The sequence below is a fragment of the Lacerta agilis genome, chromosome 7, assembly GCF_009819535.1.
Source record: "Lacerta agilis isolate rLacAgi1 chromosome 7, rLacAgi1.pri, whole genome shotgun sequence".
NCBI lineage: Eukaryota > Metazoa > Chordata > Lepidosauria > Squamata > Lacertidae > Lacerta > Lacerta agilis.
In genome coordinates this window covers 66,116,661-66,142,838 of record NC_046318.1, presented here as the reverse complement: position 1 = coordinate 66,142,838, position 26,178 = coordinate 66,116,661, and positions in this window count along the sequence as shown.

Below are 26,178 nucleotides of genomic sequence, written 5' to 3'. Positions count from 1 at the left end.
GTGCAGGGTTTTGTGAATTAGCACAAGAACCTTGAACCTGAAGTATAGACTCTAGAATGGTAGAGTTGGAAGGTACTGTGAGGATCAGGAATATGCAGCTACCCTATACAGGGATCAAACTTGTAAGTTTGGCATTGTCAGCACCATGCTCTAACCAACTGAGCTAAGATAGATCTCTATCTGCCGCCGCTTCCCTCCAGCTGGATTAAGCGATCACTCATTCTGTTAGAGTCCTCTTCATCCACAAGATAGATGGTAAGCCCATTGCTTTGATATGTGGGGATGGATGTATAGGAAAGTTTGCAATATTGGGGACTATTTAACTTAGAAAAATGGCCAGGGAGGGACATGACAGAGGTGTATAAAATTATGCATGGTGTAATACTAGAACCCAGGGCCATTCAATGAAGCAGAATGGTGAGAGAGTAGGAATGACGAAAGGAAGTACTTCTTTACATAGCACATAGATACACTGCACTGTCCAGTTTGCCAAAACTATCTTGTATTCAGTGCCAGCTAAAGACTCATGTCTTTGTCCCAGCTTTTTGTACAGAGTAAGGCTGATGACGTAAGGTCAGTTGTAACTGTATGGAGTGATGGCAGGATCAGTAAGAATTCATTAATATGAATTCTAGACATATTGTGATGGTATGCTAATGGGTTTTAATGTTTGCCCTATTGCATAGGTGTGTGTTGTCTATGTAATACACCCTGGGACCATAGACTAATGAAGGACAGGATAGAAATGGAATAAAGAAATTAAATAAAAGTGATGCAATTTGCTACAGCAGGATGTAGTGATGGCCATCTACGTGGATAGTGTGAAAAGGGAATTTGAAAGATTCATGGAGAAGGAATAGCTGCTAGTCTTGGCTAATTCATACCTCTAGTATCAGAGGCAGCTATGACTGCCAATTGTTGAGGGTCATAAATGGAAGGGTGCTATTGCACTCATGTCCTGCTTGTCGGCTTCCCATAGGCATCTAGTTGGCCACTGTGGGAACATAATGCTGGACTGGATTGGCCTTTTATCTAATCCAGCAGCACTTTCTTTATGCTATAATTATCCTGCAGTAATTGTGGATCATGGGCTTTTAGAAAACTACATAATGGGCAGATCTGAATAAAGATGGCAATTGGACAACTGATAAGGAGGAGGCAACAAAGGGATAAAATATCTTGGACCTGGCCCTCACTAACAAGGAGGAACTGAACAATGAATTAGAAGTACTGTGTTAGAAGTACCTTGGGAGGAAGTGATCTTGTACTCTTTGGTTTCATGATATAGAGGCAAGAGAAGGCTGAATATAGTTGGACATGCACTCTGGACTTTAAGAAGACTAATTTCAAAAAGCTTAAGGAACTACTGGGTGAGATCCCATGGTTAGAAATACTCAAGAGATGAATGGATGGGAGTTTCTTAAAGGTGAAATAGTGAAGGCACAAATGCAGACAATTCCAACTAGAAAGAAAAGTGTGAGGCATCTAGCAAAACCAGTGTTGAGGACACTAAGGTTTGGGTTGATGTGGTGTAGTAGCTAAGAAAATGAACAGAAGTACCTGGTTCAAATCTCACCTCTGCCAAGAGCTCACTTAGTAGCTTTAGCTTACCTCAGCTCCCATCTGCAATACTTGGGATAATAACCTGCCTTGCAGAGTTGGTTTAGGGATTATAATAAGATAAGATAATATAATATGTGAATTGTTTTGAATACAGGCAACTGCTATATAAATGTTAAGCTGTTGTTTTCCTCCTTAAAACATACCTGAATAATTCAGTAGATGACACATTAAATCAATATTTCTGTGTGCATGTTTGTGCATATAGGGGCAAACAGCAAAAATAAAAACCACACAATCACTTCTCTGTTACAGTGCTGATGCAGATTTATTTATTTATTTGTCATGTACGGATTAAGGAAATATATGTTGCAAATTCTTGAATTGTGGAATATGCATAATGGTGTGGAGCTGCATTCAAAATCTCAATTTTCATAAAGAAGAATCATCTTCTCTGTGAAACTAACAAAAGTTCAACCACTGTCCTTAATGCAAGATGGAGGGATTGGTATTCTACCTATCCATTTTACCTATATATTTAGAATGCAATTGTGCAGTCAGCTGTGATTAGCCTACTTGTTTCAGCGGGACAAAGTGTGCCTTTAGGAGGGCAGAACTGCAATTTAAATGAACACATTCTATAATACAAACAAAAAGACAGAGAGTAATTGATATTCAGTTTCAAAATGTGTAAGTTTAGTACAAAATCCAACTAAATGCTCATCTCAAGTACATTATAGCATTTGACAATTCAAATCCTAGTTCTTTTCTTTTTAAAAAATGGCTTTTAATTTAATATTTATTTGTCAAGTATAGATGTGTCTTTGAATGTTGCTTACATGCTTTAAAAACATTTCCTAAAGCTTTTTTTTTTTAGTGATGATTGTTATAATTTATTTTAAAAACTGCTTTCATTATATTCCTGTATGCCTTTAGGTATATAAGTACGTTCCCTTCAGAACAAAATAAATTTGTGGATGCTATTGTGGTGCAATTGCAGTTCAACACACATAAATTCAGAAATACTATAATTGATCTCTACACATTTGACAACACTTTAAAATTTGAGCAACTGTATATTATTGGTTTTTTGTGTTTTTTGTTTTGTTTTGTTTTTGCTGTTGCACTTAGTTTTTTATTTGGGTAGAGAGATTATTTCATGACTCAAATCTATTGCCTGCAATGACAGATCAGAATACACATTATTTTAGTTGCCTTTATTTAGCCTCACTGATTTACCCCTTCAATAAGATGCTAAGATGCCCCTTGGTTTAATTAAAATTATTGTGGTACACTGAGAGCAAAAATCTCCCCCCCAATGGTTTGAAAAGAGGGGGAACTCCCTTGTATTTGTTTTGTATCCGTCAGTGGGTTTTCACGGTTTCAAAGAATATTTCAAATGGAGCAAGCCAGTTTAATAATGACAATTTAAAACAGCTAAGTTCCCATCTGCAGTCTGACAAATATAGCAACTTTACCACTGCCCTCTTAACTGTGAATGTCAAAATTACCTTCTATAGCTGTGTATATATTGCTGATGGAAACATGGAATGCTAGATATAGTGAAGCTTCTTAGCTGAAGCTTAAACCACCGCCCCCCCCTCCGCAACCCTCTCAGTCTTACTGAAGCCAGCTGCTGCTGCTGCTGCTGCTGCTACTACTTTCTGGGATCAAGAAAATGACTGCAGTACTTATATTAAAGCAATATGAAACTGGCAGGCTCTTTGGGTTATATTTTGAATGTGGGATGTCATGTGCTCCCTTATTAGCCCTGGTATGCAAACATGGCATCATGTGAAACACAGGTGAAATAAGAAACACAGGTGAAATATTTCATTATGTAAGTAGCTTCCTTTAAATCCTGAAACATAATAGAGAGGAAAGTTTTATGTTTAGAGAAGAAAGCACAAGGTTTTCTTTGGGGTTTTGTTTTGGGTTGGTTTTTGTTTTTTGTTTTTTGGATAGCCCAATAATTCCTTCACAATAATGGCAAACTCTGAAAAAGCATGGTTACTTTTCTGTTTTTCTAAGCAGGTTACAACCCACTCCATAAAATAACAATATATATATATTTAAAGAGACTTCACCAAAGTCTTAATATACCCAAGTAACTTTGACACATATGAATCTACTAAGCAGGAGTCCATGACACTGATTACATTGTTTAATGCCTACTTCAGGATGTTTAAGAAGAGGATGATATCATCTAAATATGTGATAAAAAGAGATTACTGGTACATATAATATTCCTCACTGGCAGGCATTCCTATCGTGTCATATCAAAGTCTAGCAAAATGTTGAAAGTTAGAAATGTTATCAAGCATTAGCAGGCATTTAAAGAACGTCTCTTGAATATTTCTAGCATAAAAAGTATTTCATGTGATGTAAATTAATGGTAATTTTTCTGACTTTAAAAGAGAGCTCTGCCAGTACGTTTCAGTGTTCTGGACCCAATTCTGCTAACATGGAGACGCTTTCAATTTGCTCTGCCTGCCTTCCCGCCTTAGATGGCTGCGATTGCAACAAAATTAATCCATTTAAAAATCTGCGGCTTAAACTTAAGGATTTTCAGTCCCCCCCCCCTCTTTTTTTTCTTAGAATATCAATAAGTTCCAATTGAAGAGCGGATTCTTTTGCAATTCAGGCATGTGCCGGCGATAACGGGCGAGTTGGCATGAAGAGAGGCAGAGATGGATTAATTATGCAGAGAACATGGAAATTCTGCTTATCATCGGCTAGCAAAGGAGCCCAGCTCACATAATCAGCAAACGAAGGGAGAGAAAAAAATAACAATGCAATGGCACCTTCCAGCCCATCATCAGGATTTTTCTACCCCCTTGTAATTAAAAAATAACATACACTTATAGCCCTATCTCCTGTGCAGGCAAGGAGTGGATGTCCACAAAATAATTGCACTGGGATATTAGAGCTGGAAACAAGGGCTGCCCATTCCAGCTATCCCTTCCTCCCTCCCCTCCCATTCTTTCCTCTGGCCTGTACAAGGCACTTCCTCTCTGCCTGGAATCCGAATCAGATGGGTGTCTCAGGTGACATCCTATCTTAGTGTCCATGACTCCCAAACCTCATCCTTATCGTGATTCAAGCAAACACGTATATGATAAATACTTGAAATCCTGAAGCGGTGGGGCTTTTATCCTGATCACCGGCAAGCTATCAGAAAATCACTTTGATGAACCCTTTCCAACTAGTTTTTACTGAGTTACGAATGATTATCACAGGGTATTCTGTTGTTGTTGCTGTTGTTGTTTTCCACTGTGGCCTGCAAAGATTGTGCCTCCTAGGACTTACTTTTGCTATTGTATATCTTTTTCAGCTAAAGGTAAAACAACAAGAGATTCTGCCGAGGATCTGCCAGAAGGTGCGTGCATATGCAGCTTATAAAGATTATGCAAAATAAATAAATAAATTAAAAGCCAACATTTTATTTATGCCAAACGGAGATTGATTTGACATTTGTGCCCTCTGCTTCCTTGATGGCATAATCCATTTGTGCAAATCAGACTACAAATGCTCTTATATGATGATGCTTGATGATCAGAATGCATTCTGCTGTTTTTAATTCCTCCTTCCACACCATTTTATCTTATAGCTGCCCCCTAAGAACGTACTGTGGCTTTCTGAAATCTTGGGTCACGTCTCACTGCTTTCACTGGGGAGCAAAAGAAACACAAGGGAGAGAATGAATCTGGAAGCAACACAGGATATGCAATCAGAGGGGTAGGCAGTCAGTCTGTGCAGGTTCTTCAATATACAAGAACCACTGTGGGGTGCTATTCGCACACTAGGAATATATATATATATATATATATATATATATATATATATATATATATATTCATTCTGCAGGCATTGATATTAATAGCAGTCAAAACATGGGGAGGGCAGCCCCAGATGCCAACAGATGTTGTTCAATTTCCAAAACCTTCCCATCCTTAGAACAAATGTTTTGTAGATTGGACTATCCGGGGTGGGAAGTGGAGTAATAATAATAATAATAATAATAATAATTTATTGTTTGTACCCTGCCCATCTGGCTGGGTTTCCCCAGCCACTCTGGACGGCTTCCAACAAATATTAAAATACATTAAAATGTCACAGATTAAAAACTTCCCTAAACAGGGCTGCCTTCAGGTATTTTCTAAATGTCAGGTAGTTGTTTATCTCTTTGACCTCTGGTGGGAGGGCGTTCCACAGGGCGGGACAAGGAGGGAAAGAATAAGGGCTAGGAATATCTTTGGCGGATCGGCACAGCTGTACACAGGTAGATGTGTTCAAGGAAGATTGCTAAAGAAACTGCACTGGAAGCTTTGAAAGTGGTTTGCAGCATAAAATCGTTTGGAAGCGCAATGTTCCTGCTAAGTAAACAAAGCTATCCTGCTGTGTATACAAAGTCTTTTTTTGGGGGGGGCGGGAACCACTGTGGGACAGCTTCTCTCTGAAAGGCTGCATCTAAGTACTTTAATAAAATAAAATAAACCCCAAACCCCACCATGCTCTCTGCAAATTCTAACCATGTATCCAATATTAAAAAGACTCTGAGATTTCACTTTTCCACATATACCCAAAACAAGCTAGATCTTCAAGATGGGTGACTTGCTGTAGTCCCCTTTAGGTAAATCACAAGATAACTTATTATCCCTTAATTAGATATCCATCTTGCCCCACTGACAGGTTTGGTCAGGCAGGGCAGCTGGGCAATCTTTGAGTACCAACTTGGACAACTATGTGCATAATCCAGATAAGCAATACATGGTCCTGGAGAGATCCAGAGCGATATCAAGAGGAGCATCCTGGGGCTGTGCTGGACCCTGGTTGTTTTAGAACTCCCAGAGGTAAAAACTGAGACACTATAATACACTATGGGGTCCTTCATCAGGACAGCATTAGCTCAGCAAATCCCTATGGGAATAATTAAATAATGCTTAACCGCATAAAAAAATGACAGTGTGAGGTAGACGAGGTCCTCTTATTCTGGGCTTCATGAAAACTCATAACTAACCTATAAATCCCAGTGGAACCTAGAGTTGCAACACTTATTTCTTTTCTTCTTTTTTGCCTCATTAATTCTTCTGGACTAACCACTCTCACTGTCCAGTTCTGTACACACCATCATTAATGTTGTTTGGAATCAGAGTGTCATATGTAAACATGCACTGAAAGAGTAGGAGAAAAAATATCCACCCTTTGAACAACTTTGTATGGACAGTAGCTTTTTAGACACTTGGAGGCCGTGCTTTATAGCTATTGCCTATTATAGACAAGTTCACCCCCCTCTCTCCTCCTCCCTCCCCTCTCTGTGTGTCTTCTGCCTTCTGCCACACCTTGTAGTGCTTTAGTTTGTGTAAACCAAAATCTGAAACAAGCTACCATAACATGGCCACCAGTGCAGCAGTGGAGCTGCATCTTGATTGATTTGCCTGTTGAGCAGCACACTCCTCTCCCATCACCCTGGAAATGCTTCAAAATGTGTGTTTTAGTACAATAAAGAATGGGTACATATCTCTAGATGCAATATTGTAGCCCTTTAAAAGGAATAACCCAGAAGGTCTTGCTTGATTTTGATCAGAACTGCAGTAATGAAGGAGGGTTTTTCAAAAATCATTCTTCCGAAGTTGTTTTTCATATCTTTTTCCTCCCTGAAACTGCTATTTCTATGCAGGGGGGGGGGGACTAGAATCTCTGTGTTTCCCCAATGCAATAAATAGTAACGTGTGTGTGTGTGTGGGGGGAAATTGTACAGTGAAGGATAGTTCGTTAGGGTGAATGAGGCACTGCCCACCCCCTCAGTCTGCCTTCAGCTAGTCTCCCTCCCTGCCTGCTTCCAACCCATGGCTGTCAGCATCCTCCTCCTTAGTCTCAATGTTGCCCTTGTAGAACTTGGCAGGGAAGAAAACTAGAATTAGTTCTGTCCTTCTGTCATTGGTTCTGGCTCCACTTTTTTTTTCATCTCCCTGCCTTCTGCCCTCCCAATCCCAATGGGCACCAGCTACTACTGGTGAAAGGGTTAAACTGTCAACATCAGAGCTACTCGTGTGCTCTTAAAACCCAAATAGAAATACTGGGAGATCCAATCATCATTCATCACAACTTGTGTCATTTGGCCCTTAGCCACCCTAATGATAACACTTCTGTGATAAGCAAACTTGAGCCTTCTACTCTCAGTGAAATTCCTGGAAAATTAAAAGCCAAGTATCTAAAATTCAGGTATCCAGTATTAATTATCCTGTGAAGTCGTTGTCTTTCCCTATTTGCACTTAAGTCATACTCCCATTTATCCAAAATAGATGATTCCCATGCAATAGCAAACAAGAAATAATATAATATTCTAGTGTATATCAACTGGAATACATGCCTTCTCATTCAAGCCATTTATTGTAAATGTGTGTAACAGAGGTACTGTGATTTGTGTTTATGAAAAGTTGAAGTTAGTTTGAAATAAAAATAAAAAGGCTTGTTGTTCAGTCGTGTCCGGCTCTTCGTGACCCCATGGACCAGAGCACGCCAGGCATGCCTATCTTTCACTGCCTCCCGCAGTTTGGCCAAACTCATGCTAGTCACTTCGTGAACACTGTCCAACCATTTCACCCACTGTCGTCCCCTTCTCCTTGTGCCCTCCATCTTTCCCGACATCAGGGTCTTTTCTTTTCACTTAATGGGTGTAGCAGAGTGCTTAACTGATGCTTCAATTTTTACCCAAAAGGACTTGATATTGGTAATGAAATCCATGGTCTTCCATGCTCAAAATCTACCACTGATCAGCTGAGCCACTATTAAAAGAGTATTGGCAGTTATTAAGGTTATTTAAACAAATACTGGTCCTCAGCAATTAACTGCTCATATTTGTTGCCCTCCAGATATTGTTGAACTACAGCTCCCATTAGCCCAAGATGATAGGAGCTGCAGTCCAACATCTGGAGGACACCTTGTTGGCTATCCCTGTTTTAGTGAGACTTCTCTGGTATTATATTGCTGACATGAATAGACAGATCACTACAGAGAATATAGCAATCTTTGTTGTTGTTGTTCAGTCGTTCAGTCGTGTCCGACTCTTCGTGACCCCATGGACCAGAGCACGGCAGGCACGCCTATCTTTCACTGCCTCCCGCAGTTTGGCCAAACTCATGCCAGTCGCTTCGAGAACACTGTCCAACCATCTCATCCTCTGTCGTTCCCTTCTCCTTGTGCCCTCCATCTTTCCCAACATCAGGGTCTTTTCTAGGGAGTCTTCTCTTCTCATGAGGTGGCCAAAGTACTGGAGCCTCAGCTTCAAGATCTGCCCTTCCAGTGAGCACTCAGGGCTGACTTCTATAAGGATGGATAAGTTTGAACTTTTTGAAGTCCATGGGACTCTCAAGAGACTCCTCCAGCACCATAATTCAAAAGCATCAATTCTTCGGTGATCAGTCTTCTTTATGGTCCAGCTCTCACTTCCATACATTACTACTCGGAAAACCATAGCTTGAACTATACGGACCTTTGTCGGCAAGGTGATGTCTCTGCTTTTTAAGATGCTGTCTAGGTTTGTCATTGCTTTCCTCCCAAGAAGCAGCTGTCTTTTAATTTCGTGACTGCTGTCACCATCTGCAGTGATCATGGAGCCCAAGAAAGTAAAATCTCTCCCTGCCTCCATTTCTTCCCCTTCTATTTGCCAGGAGGGGATGGGACCAGTGGCCATGATCTTAGTTTTTTTGATCATGCAATCTAGTAAAAGGTAAAGGTAAAGGACCCCTGACAGTTAAGTCTAGTCGCGAACAACTCTGTCAATGTGTTTGATTACCAATCTATACTTATTGGTGTTAAAATGATAGAGCCATCTTAGAGACCCAACCAAGATTGAAATCTTAAATATTATCCAACTCAGTGAAATAATCAAGCATGTTAAAGCTATTACTCTTCATCAGCATATACATAGAACAGATCTGATTAACAGTGACAGTTCGCTTAAGGCGTTTCCTCTAGATTCAGAGTGCTCAATTTAAACATAAAAAATCAGGACACTTGTGAGACTGCTGCCTCTTTTCTGGTATATTGGACCACCTTTTGTTTTTTAACAGAAGGAGTTTTTTAAATTTTAAAAAGGGACATATTGTAAACATAATGTTTGGCAAACCCAGAACTAAAAGCTAATTCTGCTAAATGCCACCTTAGCAGTAGTATCCTAATCACTAAATTCTATCTATATTCCATGTGGGTTTGATCATTTGATTTGATTTAAAACACACACACACACACACACACACACACACAACAAATCAGTATATACTGAAGAAAGTAAAAAAAGTTATTAAAAGTAAAGGAAGAGAATACAGAGGATAGAAAGAGAAACGAAAGAAGCCCTCACACACAACATTTACAAAAATATAAATGGTTTTTCCTATTACTGTTTATGTTTCAGTCCCAGACAAAACAACCCCATTCCTTTTCAGAGACAGTTTTATCACACATCTCCTGTTTTGCCCAGAAATCCCAGGTTAACTTACTTTTGACTTGATCATGTCTACACCACTGGAGCACTGTAATGCTGGAGTCATATGTCATTGTTAGGTGTGTCAGAAGTGTCAATGGTCTTCACTAAGTTAGCCAACCTTAGGATAGCTGGAAGCCCAGTTCTTTTCTGTTTTCGATAGGGCTACTGGGTGGGAAATATGGTTGCGGTATGTCCTGCAGTGAGTGTGATGTTGACTTGATCAATAATAATGGGAATTGAAGGGGGGTCCTCTATCACAGTGTTTTTCAACCTTTTTTGGGCAAAGGCACACTTGTTTCATGAAAAAAATCACGAGGCACACCACCATTAGAAAATGTTAAAAAAATTAACTCTGTGCCTATATTGACTATATATAAAGTAATTCTCTTGAATAGGAATCAAATAAACAATTTTTCCCCACGGCACACCAGGCAACATCTCGCGGCACACTAGTGTGCCGCGGAACAGTGGTTGAAAAACACTGCTCTATCATATCACCCTGCTGGTACATTTTTATTGTTTGTTTTTATTTGTCAGTTCCTAAATGTAGGATGGGAGCAGCCAGCTATGCTGCCATTTTTCTGCTAACTTAGGGGAAGATTCCCACATACCTCCTTTACTTGGGAAGGTTTGTTATGCAAAGTTAGATAAACCATGTTCTAGTGGAAAGACACCGTGGGACTATATATCTGCAGCCAAATATACGAATTTTTTGAGGAATGCGAGAGATTCATTCCTGCTCATATATTTGTACCAACAGCAAACTTTTGCACGATTTTTCACTACGTCACCATTCTCCTCTTTTCCCTCAGTGCCCCACCTTCAGTAGCTGTCTCTGAAGTCCTAGAAGCTAGAAGAATTAACCTTTGCTCTGTGTCTGACACCAACAATTAAATGAGCAGAGATTGTGAGAATAAATGTTACACCCTAGTTCTTAGTAGCTGTACCTATAGTAGTTGCATCTATGAGATATAGATACAGGGGCATAGCAAGGGTTCCCCCATGTTCTATAATGGAGGGGGTGACAAATTTTCAAGGAACAATTACTGCCCTACTAGGGCGGTTCATAAAAAACCTTTTTTTTTAAAAAAAAAATGCCTGCTCCAAAGGTCTTATCTTACTATACTAGGGATTATATAGCTATATATGAAATTTCATGCATATCGGTTAATATCTTGACACTCCTCCACCAAAATAGCTGTTTACTTGGCTGTTTTCCTATGTCGTGAAGGCTGAAATTTCAGTTCAGTGGAGCACTTTCTGTTCCCAACCCTAACCCTGTGGAAAGCCATCTAATTAGACTTTGATTTGATTTTGAGATGTTTTTAGGAGGTAATTTAATTATTGTTTGATTTTATGCCAATGTTATGTATCTGATGTTAGCCACTCTGAGCCCGACTTTGGCCGGGGAGGGCGGGATATAAATAAAAGTTTATTATTATTATTACTTGTTATTATTCCTTTGTAAGGAAATATGAAATAATGTAAAACCATTTTTGCAGGGGGGGGGATCAATGGGGGTGACAAGAAATTTTCCGCACTGGGTACCACCTGACCTTCCTATGCCTCTGTATAGATATCAGGGCATTCCAGATGTTTTTGGACTACACTTTCATTATCCTGGGACATTGGCCATGCTGGCTAATAGGAGCAGGAGTCCAATATCTGGAGGGGTACCAATTTCCCATACCTGAGAAATTCTGTGTCAGACATTAAGTTCTTCATGTTAGTTCAATCATGGAAAGAATCAAGAATTATTATGGGGAGGAAGAGTTTGACTGGCTGTTATTGTTGTATAACAATAATGATAAAGATAATAATTCTTACTTGCCTTCACAATAAGATCCTAGGGTGAGTGAGAGTCAGTTAAACCAATTTACAGTCAGAATAGCAGGGTGGGCCCTAACCATATATGTCTCGAGTGTCAAAGGTCGGGGGAAAGAGGTCAGTCTTCAGCATATGACGAAATACACAATGAAGGTGCCAGATACACCTCTGTGGGGAGAAAATTCCATAACCTAGGGGCTGCCACAGAGAATGCCTTTTCCAGGCTTCCGCCCCCCAAAACCAAGAGTGACTCCTCTGGCAAACCTGAGAGGCTCTGTATTTGCACTGTTTGGGAGGAATGAGGACTTCAGCATGGTATCTCCTGACCCAAAGGCATACAAAATAAGGGAAATGTGTTCCCCCCTTGTTAACTGTGTATTCCCCCTTAAGGGAACAATACACTGAGCCCCCAAACACAGGCAATTTTAGTCAGGTCTAGAGGGAATCCTGAAACTGGTATCAACAGCTTCACATCCTCTAACACTACAGCTGCAGATTTCAAACAGTTCCTCTGTCTGTCATTTGAGCTTGGTTGGAAAATTTGCACAAGCTGTATACATCTATAATCTTTTACATTTCCTGAAAACAAGTTTTAACATCTTTCACAATAGAAGGCAGATAATAGAATCCTCAGCAACCGTAACAGCAAATGGATTTGTAATCTACCCGTGATTAAAATTATTTTCATCATGAAGTAGAAATTCTCATTATTGTTGCCATTTTAATATTATCAACTATAAAGTGTCTTAGTGATTGATACTGCAGACAGTGAAACCCTATATTATGGTAATTAAATTTAAAATGAATCAGCTATCCTTATATGTCTCAGTACAGTACCTGATTATTTAAAAACAATTATCTTCCGATGTCACCTAATGGTGCAGGCTACTTTGAACTGCCTAAAGGAATTGTTCAGGGACAAAAAGTTGAAACGTAGGTGAAATGTACTTTCAGAGCAAGCTGTGAAATAATACCCTGCATGTGTAATGTGTGTGTATATTTGTGTGTGTGTGTGTGTTTGTAATCACAGGAATTCCTTAGCATTTCCCCACTTTGCAATGAAGTTCTTATTTCTGGGATCCCAATGCATACAGGAGCTAAAAAGAACATTCTGGAAGAGGGGCTCATCCTTTAAATCTCTGTGCGCAGAAGAGAATTCACCACGAGGCTTTGAGGGACATTCTGAAAAAGAAACACCAAAGCCCTGAAATGACTTTTATTTAGAAATGGGTTGTCTTTTTCTTTTCCTTTTTTTAAGGCAACTGCAAATGTTAAACTCTATATATTTACTCCATTCTCTCCCCATCCCCACCCTGTAATTTTTTTTTTTTTAATACAGACAAAATTTCCCCGAACAGGAATAAAAGTTGTATCTTTTCAATCCACTTAATCCTCAGTGTATCCTCCCCATCCGCTCCCTGGTGTTCCCCCATCCCCTCCTTCTCCTGCTGCCTGTTATTACAAGATACTCTTTTTGCTCCATTTTGGTGAAATTTTAGTACAAAAACATTCTTTAGTATCTCTGTTCATTTGCAGATTTCAGCAGGCTTGCTGAAGCACACCTGTTGTGCTGTCTGGATTTCCTTTTTCTCCCCCCCCTTCTTTTCCTGATCATAGGCTTCTGACAAAGAGGGGGGGGGGAGAGATTTTTATCAAACACTCTTCACCGGACAATGAATTTTCTTCACCATTTGAATGTATCTCTGGAATGCCTGAGTGATTCATTACAGCAGATTCTGAAGTATGACAATGGGCCGCAGAAATGACTGATGGTATCTTTTTCCTGATTTCATTTCCCTGATCCTCTTCATCCCTTGGCCTGTGTACCTCGATTAATTAGAAACCAGGGATTTTCACTCATCAGCTGATGGGTTTCATGCTCTGCTCTGTCACAAATCTGCTGCTTTCACTATCTCTCTTACAGCTGGTGGTTGCTTTTAAAACTTTCTTTTTTCCCCTCTCCACCCCCCTCTTCCTTTTTTGAAGCAGTGCTTTGTGACTACAGGTTTAGGCCTTTTTAAGATTCTCATATATATATATATATGTCTGAATCTTAAAAAAGAGATTAGAAATTAAAGTAAAGAAGATTCAAAATCTCTGATTAAGTTAATCCCTATCCAAATGATACTTGTCCAAAAATGAACTTTTTGAAGAGATAATAATGTAAATGTTTCATAGCTCTCAGCTTTCGTACTCCCCCCCTTTTAAAAACCGATATAATAATTGAAGTATTATGCAAAAGGATGAAAGTATATAAATACGAATATTTTTTCCTTGTGTGCAGAAAGCATGCGTTCTGCTCGTGTGCATTTTAGTGCTGTCTGTGCTATATTGTTAAGCCAATTGCATTCGAGTTTCACTTGCAAGAGCCACCTTATAATAGGATCCTGCAATAAATCATTGAACCATTATTGTTTCTGGAGAAAATATTCCATAATTGAAAATATGCTGCCCCTTAGGGCCTATACCAAATTAAATCACATGGTGATAAAATCCCTAAGGAAACAAACTATAATTAAATAGTATTTTAAATGCAGAATATTTTGCAATAAAAAATTCCTCCCTCCCCCTCAGAAACCTAAAATAATGTGTGAATCACAGGCAAACATATCAATTATGTCTAGCAGAGAAAATGTAACCACTGCTAGTTTACTTTCCTTATCTCCGTATATTTGTACATTCTTTGTTTTGGTCTGATTTCTGCATTTCACATGTTCCTGGGAATATAATGGAGGGCCTCCCCTTCCCTCTATCCTAGTAAAAAGAAGAGCTACACCCTGCAAAATATTTCTAATGTCATGCTGTGCGGACACTGTGCATTGCTCAAAATAAAAAATAAAAATGCAGAGTGAACGAGGAGAAACTAGATTTGGTAACTGAGAAAATACAACTGGCACGTTATGCCTTGGAAAGGACTATGGCAGAGGTGGGGAACCTGAGGTTCTTCAGTTATTGTGGAGGCTCCAGGTCCCAGCGGCTTGATCCAATATTGCCAATAGACTGAGAAGATGGGAGTTATAGCTTGACAGCCTCTGGAGAGCCACCCGTTATCCCCATGTCCCCCCCTGGGGATTGCAGGTTGGCCAAACAATATGTATGCTAGCTATTCAATAGGGCTATTGATTACTGGGAAATGAACCAATTATTTATTGTGAGTCTTCTCCATCAGTGAAGAGGGTGAGGTGTAAGCATGTGGGGATTCAGGGGACACTGTCACACACACACACCCTTGCTGAGCACCCAAATACTAGAACAGAGTGCAAGGCACAAGTGGCAAAAGAAGAGAGAAGGCAGACTGGAAGAAGAAGCTAGATGGGAAATAGTAGAGGTGGCTAAGTCAAGTGGCTCAGCCCCTTGTGGTAAGGGTGGCCATGTGTTCTACTTTAAAGGGGACAGTGCTCTATTTGAAGGTATCAAGCTTCAAAACACCACTCAATCATTAGAACTTGGACTAATCACGTTCTCTCAGCCTGACCTACCTCACAGGGTTGCTGCAAGGACAAAATGGAGGGAGAGGGGGGGGGAACCTATATACACCACCACAAGCCCCTTGAGTCTGAATATACAGGTATTTGCAATAAACAAAGAAACAAACCATAAGAAGGGAGAGCAAGAAATTATCCACCACCAGTTAGAAACTAAACAGCAGACTGAACAGGCACAAGAATCACAGCTGCCAGTATTGCCAACCTAGTATCAATGAATGAAATACCTACAGTAATAACTGCTTTGCAACTTGTGAAATTCGAATCCTTTGCATGGTTTAAGGTTGGTGTGGGGACAGCAGACTCCTTTAACAGCTATGTGGCAAGCCTTTTTCCAGAATGGAAAACAAATACGGAAGATGCTTCACATGTTAGCAGAGAAGGCACATGACATGACATATGCATGACATAAAGTGTAGGGAAATTTGTTTCTTCCATTGCAAGTGCATCAGCCCCCCCCCCCCCATCCACATACTGTGTGCTTGGCCTGCAAAATCCTCTTGGGGGTGGTAGGAGTTGTAGTCAGTAACATAAGAATAATTCTGCTGGCTCAGACCAAGTACAGGATATATATATATATAGTGTAACTTGGAAAGTAGTCAACCAGATTCTGCAGTGCTAGGAGCCTGATGCCAAGGGAGAAAGGCCCATTGCACCTGCAACAGTTGTGTAAATGATGGTGGCTCAGGGGAGGCGACACAGAAGCAACGCCATCCTTTCACTAGCAGCACACTTCAGGATTGGGGTGAGGCACCCGTGGTGAGGTCAAGGTAGCTCCAGCTTTTTATGTGCACTTGCAGGGCCGTTGCTGACCCAGAGCTCTTCTGACTCACACCACCACCTCACCACCATCCCAGTGGGTGCAACGCCACTGCTGGGACGATGCCACTGCCTCTGCATCCCATCATGAGGCAAGATGTGTTAAGAAAAAGAACAAGAGTTTATCGTGCATAGGTGAAAAAATGGCATCTGCTGCAATTCCCTCTTCTGCACAACTATTAAAGGCAAAAGATCCTTGTCATTCTGTGCATCTGGTCAGCATCTGGTTCATGGCCATCAGCAGATCATTTCTTAGCAAGCCACACAATGTATGAAGCCTTGGAATAATAATAATAATAATAATAATAATAATAATAATAATACTTCCAGCTGCTGTCTAAGTCTTCAATCAGTTTTGTTCATTACAGCAAAAGACACCTTTTTCTCAACAAACAATCTGTGAAACTGAACATTTATTTTGCGGAATTGAACCCTGATGAACTGAAATCCCATTATCATTTCATTTGTTCCCTGAGATTCATTTCTCTGCAGATTTCCAAAGAACAGCATTAGATCAGTACATCTTCCAGCCCAAGCTTACCAGTCATCATCAACACTATCTTTGTGTTTGAAAATTAAAAAGTTAATTAAAAAAGCAGGGGCGAATGAGAATTTGCATTGCTGATCAACAAAGTTTTTAAAGTTTTCTTGGTTGTGTAGCCTATTGAAGATGAATGTGTGCACTCAGGTTTTTTAAAAACCTGGTTAATTAAGAAGTACAGGAATATTTGCATAACACAGGGATGGGCAACCTACGTCCCCCAGGGCAGCATGCAGCCCTTGGCCTAATTTCATGTGGCTGGAAAAGAGGGGAAAGCTGAAAGGAAAGAGAGAGAAAGGGGGGTGGCAGAAAGCAGGAGTGACTTGCCCATTGGGACAGAAGTGCAACAACAGTCTTCCAGCAGGTGTTGCTGCTGCTTTTGTGGGGCAGGTCAGGGCTGCATGGGCACAGGATTGGCTACACTGGTGCACCTGCACTGGCCTAATTTTACACCTGCCTCTCCCATGTCCCTCTTGGTAATCATCAGCACGGCTGCCAGGAGCATATTGCCACAGCTCTGTCCCTCTGGGTGAGCCACTCCTGGAAGAAAGACACATGAAAGGGAATCACCATCTGTGCGCCTGCCTAAAGGTAAAGATAAAGGACCCCTGACAGTGAAGTCCAGTCGCGAATGACTCTGGGGTTGCAGCGCTCATCTCGCTATACTGGCTGAGGGAGCCGATGTTTGACCGCATACAATTTTTCCAGGTCATGTGGCCAGCATGACTAAGCCGCTTCTGGTGAAACCAGAGCAGCTCACTACCTTCCCGCCAGAGCAGTACCGATTTATCTATAGTGGTGCCTTGGGTTGCGGACACAATCTGTTCCGGGGTGCCATTTGCACCCTGAAAAGTTCGCAACCCGAGCGGCGATATCACACATGCGCGGAAGCGCGATATCATGCTTCTGTGCATGCGCAGGCCACACAGAGCCCTTCTGCGCGTGCGCACGTGGCAAAACCCGGAAGTAAACACTTCCGGGTTTGCCGCGTTCGCAACCTGCGCTGTTCGCAACCCGCAGTGAACGCAACACGAGGTACAACTGTACTTGCACTTTGACGTGCTTTCGAACTGCTAGGTTGGCAGGAGCTGGGACTGAACAACGGGATCTCACCCTGTCATGGGGATTCGAACCACTGACCTTCCGATTGGCAAGCTCAAGTGGTTTACACCACAGCGCTACCCGCGTCCCATTGCGCCTGCCTACTATGGCCAATTTGGGGCTTTGTAAGTGTCACCTTAACTGTGGTTAGGAGATCAAGATTGTTTCTGGATAGTCCTCCTATATATTAAGACCTGCTGGTCTTAATTATACAATGATATAATTATACAATTGTAATCAAAGTTCTCTCCTAACCAGCATTTTTAATCAGCTTCCAAACCTGCTTTTCAATCTGGAGCAAACCCTGGTTAGCATTAAGTATGGGAAAGGCATAACAGCTAACCAAGGTTCAGGCTGGAGACGAGGAAGATGGCAATTTTCTCAAGGGAGGATAGGGAATGTGCACTACTTAAATCCCAAACTAAGCCACCTAACCATAACTAAGGGATGGACAGTGTTTTGTCTGCACCAGTTCACTGCTGCCTCCAGCTTCCACAGCAGCTGAACTAACCATAATAAAGGACTATGCAACTTGCGATTCACTGAGCCACACACAGCCAAACAGTTATCTGTAATTTGGGATTTGATTTGGGATTTGATATGTATGCAGTCATTGAAAGTCAAGTCCCTGAAACAACCCAAAGCTGATATGTAGCATGAGAGGAAATCTGCCACCTTGACAACAGTGGGAACTTCCTTCCTGTGTGAAAAGCCATATTGGGAAGATTTTTCATCAGGACTGAACCCCCACCCTCTCCCAATGTTCTATGTGAAGTTTTAAAAAGAGGAACATCATGCAAACTTTTAAAGTAACCTATAAATTTAGCTATAATCCTTCTCAGATGCAGAAAACCTGGCACTTCGAACTTGTAAACTGGGGCAATGCCACTAAGCTACAAGCACCACTAAAATATTTTAAAGACCCACGGGTGCTCATGAATGAATTCTCGTTTGCAGCAGGATATAAACTCAGGCAGCCATTTTGCTGAATTCATTTATACCTCACCTTCCATGATGGAACTCAAGGCTTGCTACACAGCATTCCCATGCAATCTCCCATCCATCCAAGTACTGGACAGACCCAGATCTTCTTAGTTTTACTAAATTTGCAACTTCATACACTCTGGGATATTCATCCTTAGCACTTGACAAGATTACACAAATGGCACACTACTATGGCATAAAATCAGCCCAGGTAGTTTGCACAGACATGCCATTTGGCATATTCAATATTTCACTAGCTTTATATATAGCAATGACTGAGCCACAGTTAAGTGGCTGAACACATCCTATGCATGAAAAAAGTCCCTGACATCTTCACTTGGAAGGAAGTCTGAAATCCTGGACAGCTGCTTGTGGTGTAGTGGTTAGAGCATCGGACTAAGTCCTGGGGGAACAGGATTCAAATCGCCACTCGGCCATGAAGCTCACCAAGTGACCTTGGGCCAGTTGCTGCCTCTCAGCCTAACCTACCTCACAGGGTTGTGGTGGGGGTTAAATGAGGAAGGGGAGAATAATGTACACCACCTTGAGCTCCGGAGAGAAAAAGTGGGATATAAATGAAATGTTTGTTTGTTTGTTTGTTCTCACTCACTCACTCACTCACTACATTTATTTAATTGCCTTTCTGCCAATGCACAGTTTACTATTTAAGATAATGGCATTCAATTTCATAGTTCTGAACTGTCACAAAAAGAAAAAAAACAATAGGTCGGGAAGAGGAAAATAAGCAAATCCAGGCACCAATTCATACAGAAGGTTAGAAATGCATAACATGGGAATAAGTATTGACATTAAGAGTTATGCTGAGGGACATATGGGAAGTCAGGGTGTGTGTGGAGTAGGGCCTCCAAGCCACCACTTGCCTTTTCCTATTCATAGAATCATAGAATCATAGAATCATCGAATTGGAAGAGACCACAAGGGCCATCCAGTCCAACCCCCTGCCAAGCAGGAAACACAATCAAAGCATTCCTGACAGATGGCTATCAAGCCTCTGCTTAAAGACCTCCAAAGAAGGAGACTCCACCACACTCCTTGGCAGCAAATTCCACTGTAGTAGCTTACCACAGCACATAGAGATGCTTCCCGATCTCTCTAAATGAAATACTGCACTAGAGAGAGCAGCGATCTCGCTCAGCTACCTTTCTATTCAGTTGAAATAGTTTATCCTATTTTCCACCAAGGCAAGTATTTTGAGGTCTGCTCTGGGCTTAACCAATGCAAGCACCTCTTTCTTTTAACTGGGGAAAAAACACACACTGCAGTTAACAGCAGATGACAGATGAATTCTGTCTTCCCCTGTGAGATGTGAAATCACAGGTGACACCTGATATATGAAAATAAAAGATCAGCCATAGAGCAATCAGTTCTTTCCTCCCCCCCATCCCTGTGATGTCATCTGAATACAGATGGCTCCCCTGGGAATCCCCAAGATTCTGAGTATAATGATGTGCATTGTCAGGAGCTATACAGCAAACCCTCCAAATCGCATCTGTGTGGTCTACTGTCATGATTTTCAACCCAAGCCTGCTCTGTTATTTTTGCTTCCTCACAATGCACACCCCGTTATTAATTATAACCATATGAAAGTTCTAGTGGGGAAAGTGTTTTGAATCTGTATCTTAATCCATCTTTCCAGCAATCCCATGAAGCAGCTCATTATATTTCCCCTGCCCCATTTTAAAGATAGGACGCCAGTGATAAAATTGTGAAAACCTATCCATCAGACACATAGTAAAGGGCCACCTGCAGCACTCCGTACAATGGTTCCCATCTAGCTCGTTTCAATAGGTGACGGTGAGAGTGGGCTACAAGGTGGTTGCTGCTATACCAGTCCCTAAGCCAGTGAGTGACCCAGACACTAAGGCTCCATCTGCACTAGACATTTAAAGTAGTATCATACCACTTTAAGCAGTCATGGCTTCCCCCAAAAGTAGCAGGAAAGACAGAAGTACTTTATATCTGAGGTTTAATTTCTTTTTCTTTTTTGTCATTTTAAAAAATCTGAGTAAGTAAACTTTAAAAAGTAACACTCCAAATGCAATAAAAATCCGTCATTGGGGGCAGTATTGTAGTTGAGAAATACTGAGCAGGTGGTTGCAAGCTGAGACAGAGTAGTGCACGACAAACTTTCAGTGTTGTCCGATATTGCAGTCTCTTTGAGCAGTGGGCTTTTAAAAAGGAAACAGAAGGGCAGGAGGGCTATTAAGCTGATGGCAGCATCAATGTGAGGGGACAAGCTATTGCTTTCCTACCCATGGGGGGAAATAGAGGGGTGCTGCTGCTGTAAACACTAAAATGGATTGCTTGCGCGCACACAAAAAGAAAGAAGTGTCTGTTTGACCTGCGCTAATAGCATTGCTGTGGTTATTATGAGGCATAAATAATAAATCATTCTTAGAATACACTGCTTTGCCTGTTCACAATTTGATGGTGAATTTATCCCAACATGGGCATCTGAATCTTGGCAGTTGTGAATATTTAATCCATTTTGAACATCCACCCCTCTGCCTTCTGAAATGCTGCACCTGGTCTTGCATTGAGAGTGCCATACTGCCAGTTTAAGATCGGTGGATGAAAGACCTACAGTAACATAGCTGGCTTACAACTCATGAAATGTGTGTTCTTTGCATAGTTGTAGAGTTAGCATTGGACAACAGCAGGGCTCTTGTCTCTTGAACGGCTGTGTGGCAGGCAGGGAAAAAAAACAGATTAACTCTATTTGAGTGTAGATATACAACTTAAAAAGCAAAGACATCACCTTGCCGACAAAAGTCCGTATAGTTAAAGCTATGGTTTTCCCAGTAGTAATGTACGGAAGTGAGAGCTGGACCATAAAGAAGGCTGATCGCCGTAGAATTGATGCTTTTGAATTATGGTGCTGGAGGAGACTCTTGAGAGTCCCGTGGACTGCAAGAAGATCAAACCTATCCATTCTCAAAGAAATCAGCCCTGAGTACTCACTAGAAGGACAGATCCTGAAGTTGAGGCTCCAGTACTTTGGCCACCTCATGAGAAGAGAAGAATCCCTAGAAAAGACCCTGATGTTGGGAAAGATGGAGGGCACAAGGAGAAGGGGACGACAGAGGATGAGATGGTTGGACAGTGTTCTTGAAGCTACTAACATGAGTTTGGCCAAACTGCGAGAGGCAGTGAAGGATAGGCGTGCCTGGCGTACTCTGGTCCATGGGGTCACGAAGAGTCGGACACGACTGAACGACTGAACAAATACAACTATGGGGAAAGTTTCCCCTGATTTCATCAGGCACCTTATTGTTTGGATGTAGCGCCTGATTTACATAAGAAGACATATAACTGCATGCAAAACAAAGTGTGGGCAAAATTGCATTCGAGGCAGAGGGCTGAATCCACATACTGCGAGTTCCTGTTGTCACCCCTGAAAGCTGTACTTGGAAGGAGGAGATTGCACAGATACACTGAAATTAGTCTGCTCAGGGCAAGGGTAGCCATCCATTGTGGTGCCGTTCAGATGTTGCTGGACTCCAACACCCATCAACCTTGACTATTTGTCATGCTGGCTGGAGCTGATGGGAGTTGGAGCCTAACAACCTCTGGATGGCACCACAATGCTTAAACCCTCTGTTTTAAAGGTCATTTCATTTCTAGGCTCAGTTCAAGCTGGCAGGCTTGAACTGAGCCTAGAAATGAACTCGTAACCAGTGCAGTTGAAAAAAAGAAGAAGAAAATCTACAGCTTCCAGTTGCAGAGAGGGAAAGAGGTGACAAGTTCAGCATGGACATAGCAGCAGGAACGTAGTGACCACACCTCTTTGAGCTCCCCACATCTTACCACTCCCCTTCTCAAGAACCGGTAGTGACATTCCGTGCTCAGAAGGAAATTGAGTAATGCACCTAGTCCCCACCGTACACTACCACTTTTTGTTTGTGTCCTTGTGCACAAAATATTTAACGACAACGACGCAACAGTGTATCTGTTAACACATATGTCTGTGCAGGGAAGGTTTTTAGAAGAAGCCAACAAAATGTGCAAAAACATGGTTCTTCCATGTTAAATGACAACAACAGGCTCTTCATGATCAGCTGAAATGATTCACAATGGCCCATCATCCATCAATCCTTCTCTGTCTCCATTTTAACCTTCAGACTGAAGCCTTTTCTAGCGAATCCTTCCCTTTTTCAATTGCTGCTTAATATTGTAGCAGCAAAGATAAACTTCATAAAATAGATTAAATACTAAAAATGCAATTATGTTTTAAATTAAATGTAAATGTTTAAAAATACGAAACTTTGTAAATGTATTTTTGCATATATATATATATATATATATATATATATATATATATATATTCTGCTACGGCCTTCCATCTATATGTATATAGCAATTGACCACACGTAAAAACGTCTCACAAATTTCAAAGTAATGGTTTGTGTAATTATATTGAATCTGAGGGGTCCTGTTACTTTGTTCATAGCTGGGGGGGATTTTTTTTAAAGACTTTTGTAATACTGAAGTGAAATGTTATTACAGTCTCACTTACTCATTCTTGGAATTGGCTTACTGATTACTTCAACATCGACATCAGTGAAAAACATTTGACATCTGGCCTGGAAAATCAGACCGCAGACCACAGAGACTTTGATTAAAAAAAAAAAAAAACTTCGTGTAATTTTCTGCAATCAGTAAGCTGGCCTATTCTTTTATCAGAATGAAGCTTTCTCTCGTCACCTGCAAATTTCTAGTAAGCCCCAAAGGAAAGAAAAACGTCTGAGAGAGAAACAAAGAAGACCATGGTCCGAATAACTTGTGCATTGCCACCTGCACAAGTCATTTTATTGCGTTACCGGCGCCTTCGTCTTAATCACTTTCACCCTGATCCTGTTACAGGCGTGCACTTACACCTGTGCAACCAATACTGATTAGAGACAGTTGAACCCCACCCTATTTGGATTGCCATTGCCACTTGCAAGTGCCGTCTGTGAAGGTCTGAATAGGAAATCACTTCTAACCAGGTGTTCTAAATTGAGTCAATCTTTTTCTTTTTACACACATACCCTTTCATTGCTACTTGGAAATGGTAGTTAGTTGAGTAACTACTGTGCAACATTCCCTTTCCTCCCACATATGTCATGTGCTATGGTGCTTAATATGCACATTTTTGCAAGGAATTTTCCCTAACACAATGCAGTTTTGTATGATATTTTCAAGAACGTTTCCATTTTTATGCCCAGTTTCTCCTAATCTACACTTTTTTATACATTCTTTTGGCTGGAGAACTTGTATCACAAACTTTTGGGAAGTGCAAATGCTGAACGATAGTTTGTTTTGGTGGGTTCGCATTAAAATGGAAGCAAACTGAACTTCTCTCCATCTCTATTCCCCTTTCAGTTATCTTCTGCTTTTGCAGTTCAATCAAATGACTTACTTGGAACTTATGTTCAACATGCTCCTCGCCTCCAAGAACAGTCTCCATCAGCAGCCATTCTACCTGGCTCCTTCTTAGGAATAGGTAAGACACTGAACCCCCTGCCACCACCTGCAACATCAGCCTGTGTAGGATCAAATGCTACTTTGCTCCTTCTTTCCCAGAATTGTCTCACGGTACCTGGATTTGCTTATTTCCTTTCCCCCTCCCTGCCTTTTTGCATCATATCCATTCAATTAGACCATTATTTTAAAAAACATAGAATGTAAGAAGAGCCCTGCTGGATCATTTGAATGGCCGATCTAGTCCAGCATTCTGTTTCCAAAAGCAGCCAACCAGATACATATAGAAAAATCACAATAAAAACATGAGCACAAGAGTGGTGCCACTGAATGACAGCACAAGCATGGTGTCACAATGCTATCTTCTTGGCTGTGCAGTGGACCAATGGGAGCACTAGATTGCTACACAATGCTGTCTTCCTGGCGGCATAATCACTGCCACTCACTGGGATGAGGAGAGGAGAGCCAGTAGTGAGGGAAGGTCTGTGCAGTGGACCAATGGGAGTACTAGATTGACTCCACTGGTGCTTCAACAGTACTCTGACTTTGCTACTGGTTTACTCAGCACCATCATCACATTCTGGGAAGTATTAGCAATGCAACTGCTGGAAACTTTGCATTATTGATTCATTCCCACATGGCAAGCCACTTCTGCTTCCACTGGTTCCACAGAGCACTCTTACTCCTGCCTCTAACAACGGAAGTAGTATATAAGTAGCCATTGATAGCCACGCAGTCCACGAATTTGTTCAATATCCTTTATGAAACTGTGCAGGTTGTTTGCCATCACCACATCTTGTGGAAATGAATTCTACAGTTTCTGTGCTGCTGCGCAAAGAAGTACTTCCTTTTGTCTGTTCTGAAGCTCCCAACATTGCACTGGATGAATTCCCATGCACCAGGTTTCTACACATAATGCAGAATTTTATACATTTCTATCATATCCCTCTTTACTAACAGAATTATAGAATTGTGGAATTGGAAGGGACCAAAAAGTTCCAAATGCCATATCCTTTCCTCATACAGGATTTTCTCCATCCACTGATCATTTGGGTTGCTCTTTCTGTAAGTTTCCTAGCAATATGTCCTTTCTGGGATGTGGCGATCCAAACTGTACACAGTTTCCAAAGGTTATCACGCCTTAGAATGTATGCAAGGGAGTTGAGAGGCTCAAACCTTCCCCTTTCTCTATTCATAAAATAACATGTGATGTCAAACTTATGACACTTTGTGAGCTTCACAAACTATATGGAGTGTAGATCTACTCATGGAGAGTCTTCCTCAATATAATTTTCTACACTGCAGTAGATGTCACTTGTGCTTCCCCTTTCCGTGCATCTCCTGGGAAGTGTTTGACACTTCTATTTGGATACTGAAGTGTTCAGCACAGAAGAGTTCAGATAGGTAAGTGGGCACACCCTGAACTCCTTTAAACCAGAACTTCTGCTGTGGGTGGGGTGGAGGCAGAGACACACTCACTGCTATCTCTATGGCAGTGTGTGCTACTCCAAAGACTACACTGAGACTTATCAAGAATTCAGATAGCTTTAGGGGGGAAAGTTTCAAATTACAGCTCATTTTCATTGACGCCAGTTGCTCTGTAAGTTTTAGAAGTTTAATTTGAATTTAGAAAGGTATCAACTACATAGTTTCTGGTTAGCCACTCTGCTGTTTGTACAAGAAATCATTTTTGTGCTTGATTGCTCAACTGCCTCCTGGTTTATACTAAGACATCCCCCCCCACCAGCATTAAAAATCATAGTGTTTCAATAACTAGCAAGACAAATGTTCCTCTGAGCCAGGAGGGAAGGATGCCACTTGCAATATTATCTTCTCAGCCTCAAATGGCACTTCGTACTTTCTTGATAGGCCAAAAGCTACCTTTCCCA